Raw genomic sequence first — 4,038 nt, 5'->3', positions numbered from 1 at the left:
GCTCAACGATCCAGCGAAGACTAGTGCAGACTCGCCATCTAAGTAGTGCAGTCATCAGCTGGGATCAGCGGCCGGTGCGGTGATGAGCAGGTGTGGGCCAGCAGCGGGAGCCCGCAATGAGCGTCGCCGCGGCGAGAGAGGGAGAGAGAGAGAGAGAACAAACCACAAACATATTGCCCAATAGAGGATCGACCAGCGGGGCACAGGGACCATGACAATTTCCATTTCTTTAGTTGAATCTATGAAATCTATAAAATACTATCTTTGCACCAACATTGTGATTCCCATAGCTAATTAGACCTAATCTTGTCATATCTCTGCATGGTGTGCGGTGCGTCCTTGCATAAGCTTTACAACTAAAAGACAAAAGCAGCTGGCCTAGTGGCAGATGAACAGTATCTGAAAGTCACATCATTAAGAAACAGGAAAAAATCAAACAAAGACCTCACACAAGACCTGAGAGATGCAGCTGGTCCTATAGTTCATCCAGTTACTGTTCACTGAAGCCTCATCAAAACTGCCTTTTGCTGACCCCACGCCCATCTTCTGACTTTGACTTATGTAGCTTCTCATACAGGACACAATATGTTTCGTGTTTATTTAATGTTTAAGCAGATATTGTTCAGTATTTACAGATTCTTAAAGATCTGTTCAGGTTCTAAACTGATTTTACCCCTAATGAGAACACACTTTGGCCAGCCATATGGGTAAGACCTAGAAACCAGCCTGCAACCTGCTGACAATCTCAACAGGAGTGTAGTTTGCAAACAGTCAGCATCTTCCACAGAAACTATGCGTGACTGTGGGAACCTGGTAGAGGCACCAATTGCAAGGAGGCTTTGGCTATGTACCTCTTGTGTTTTACCGAGCAGTGGTATTCAACCTCCTTCAACCATTTGCAAACCAGTCAGGGAATACACACTTCTCCCTACCAACTGCTGGATACCATGGGTCACTGACTAGTCTTAAACCAGCATGACTGGGACTTAGAAATTGACATAACAGCAACTACTTGTAACAAGCTGGTTGCAATACTCATTCTTCCGATCAGCAAGAAAGATCTACAATGTAAAGTAAAAAATTAAAAGTGACAGTAAAAAGTCCAAAATTGATACTTTTTGTCTATGATTTTTTTTTCACATATTTCTAATGCAATCCAGTGGGCTGGACTGGACCCTGTGGCTGGCTATGCTGGCAAGTTTCTTTGCTCTCCCCTGCTGTTCTTCATCTCACAGCTTAGTGTGGGTGCTCCATCTTGTTACGGTTACTCCCTTCAATAATTCAAACTGATTTGAAAATTACAAAAATGACAATTACTTTTGTTGTAACTTTTTTCAACAAACAATAAGTACTAAACTCAACAAAAAACACATTGCATTTCCTTTAAAAAAAAAAGTCAGTCATGTTTTAACAGTTAATCTTTATTTATGTCATGCTTTCATTACCATTAACTATATTTAATTTCTTTAAAAAACAAAGGCAGACATGCAGTTCATATAAATGCAAAAATGTAAATATTGTAATAAACTTGGGAAAGGTTCAGAAATCAATGTGTAGCTTAATTCATCAATTTAACATTTATTTAAATGGAAATCTTTCAGATTAGTACTTGAAGCATTACAACACAAAAAGACCACAGGCTCATCCAAGATTTTTGTTTTGCTCCATCTTTTTTTTTTTAACCAACACTTAATCATTATATTATTATAGACAGCGGAAACATAAGACTTCACGCTCCAAATATTTTGGGCTAAATGGCAAGACAAGAGAGACCCTGAGATCAATGGCCTCAGTCTGAAACATGATGTAAAGGTTCACCTGAAGGACTCAAAGACAGGTGATTGTGGAAAAAGAAATGCAGTTACAGAATACACAGTGCATCACAGTTTGTTGCATTTGGGGCTGTACAGCTGTAGACCAGTCAGGGTGCTCATGCTGACCCCTGCCCACCCTTGAAAACACTATTAAGCATGTGAGCAACAGAACTGGACCGCTGATGGCAGAAGGTGGTCTGGTCTGACCAATCATATTTTCCTTTACATGGTCGGTAGCGTGTGTGTCACTTACTTGGGGAACACCTGGGACCAGCATGCACTCTGGGAAGAAAGCGAGCTAGCAGAGGCAGTGTGATGCTTTGGGCAGTGTTCTGCTGGGAAACCTTTTGTCCTGTCTTCCATACTTTCATGTACCATGGCTGCAGACCATGTACACTCTTTCATGGAAATAGTATTTCCTGATGATGTGGGTTTCAGGTATTGACACGGCCACCATATTTCACAGATCTGAATCCAACTGAGCATTTGTGGGATATACTGGACAAACAAGTTCAATCCATATCGAGGATATGCGAGGCCCCACCTCGCAACTTACAGGATTTAAGTGAACTGTTGCTAACATTTTGGTGCCAGATACCACAGCACACCTTCAGGGCTCTAGTGGAGTCAAAGCATCAGGGCTGTGTTGGAAGGGAAAAAGGGACCAACACAATACACACAATGTTATAAACGATAAGTGTATATTAGGATGAATTAATTTCTCTTTATTGCCAGTCATTATCAATAAGCACCCACTGTTGCAAGAGGGGCTGTATGACGAATACTGCACTTGAAAGACCTGCAATAACTCTACCTGTCTGGCAGTTTTTGACCAGTGGGAGGAGGGGTGTGAACAAAAAGCCTTGAGAAACAAACTTTTGACGGCAAAGCTTCGAGTTTCATGGAGCTTCATTTCACCATGAGCTATACCACCGCTGAAGTAGGTTAACAATCTGGGAGCAAGTAGTGGTGGAAGCCAGGTTCAAATGCTGTGTTGACTATGGATGAGAAACAGGTGTTCCTACCCAGGTGTCCTGATACCATGCCCACACTCAGACAGGATGGGGAGAGAAAGAGAGAAAGGCAGGTGTTGCACCAATGAGAGTGGAGAACATGACGAATGATATCAATCACAATAATATCATATCAAGCCATGTGTTGAAAAGGAAAGCATTCTTTAAGTCCTGTCAAAGTGAGTGCTGTGTGTGGGAGCTCTTTGGAGGTATGAGGCACAAGATTTATCGCACTTCTTTTGAAGTCAAAATATCTGTCAAGGTTGTTTCTGATTTATTCAGAAAACATTGTGTTTGCACACAAAAACAGATGTGTGAAGAAAATGAAGCATGAGATGAAAAAAAGAAAGTAAGCAGAGCTAAATAAAGAGAGTAATCGAGCAGTGGTTATCTGATGAATAGGCTGCATTTCAGACAGACAGGAAACCCCCCAAAAACTCAAGTGCTACTCTTTGTAATCCGACTCAGCATCTTGGTAGCTTGGACCATGTTTTACAAAATCTGGTTCTAGCTCCATCATAGACCATAGAGCAGGTATGGAAAGCTGTAAAATCCAATTTAATTTGAGATGGAATGGCAAGTGAAAAACAGGGAGCAGGCCAACTGATGTGACAGAAAGAGGAAGTTACTTGTTAAGTGTGAATGTGGAGTGCTAAAAACAGACAAAACATTGCAACTGTGTTTTGAGAAAGCGATCTCGTAATGATTCCCATGGTCACACCAGTGAAACCAACTCCTGGCAGGCAGAGGGAGAGACTAAATACTAGTGGGAACAGAAAGGTTGGGTTATTATTTAACCTTGGTTGTTTTCCAGACCATTAACCATTAATTTCAACTAAAATGCAAGCTCTCTCTCAAAAGCCTACTACCAATTAAGCATATTAGGTGATGTGCATCTCTGTAATGAGAAGGGGTGTGGTCTAGTGACATCAACACCCTATATCAGGTGTGCATAATTATTAGGCAACATCCTTTCCTTCGGCAAAATGGGTCAAAAGAAGGACTTGACAGGCTCAGAAAAGTCAAAAATAGTGAGATATCTTGCAGAGGGATGCAGCAGTCTCAAAATTGCAAAGCTTCTGAAGCATGATTATCGAACAATCAAGCGTTTCATTCAAAATAGTCAACAGGGTCGCAAGAAGCGTGTGGAAAAACCAAGGCGCAAAATAACTGCCCATGAACTGAGAAAAGTCAAGCGTGCAGCTGCCAAG

This window comes from Rhamphochromis longiceps, linkage group LG11 (genome assembly GCF_057381845.1).
Source record: "Rhamphochromis longiceps isolate RC_006_pf linkage group LG11, R_longiceps_female_GT1.1, whole genome shotgun sequence".
Classification (NCBI taxonomy): domain Eukaryota; kingdom Metazoa; phylum Chordata; class Actinopteri; order Cichliformes; family Cichlidae; genus Rhamphochromis; species Rhamphochromis longiceps.
This window is presented reverse-complemented; position numbering follows the sequence as displayed.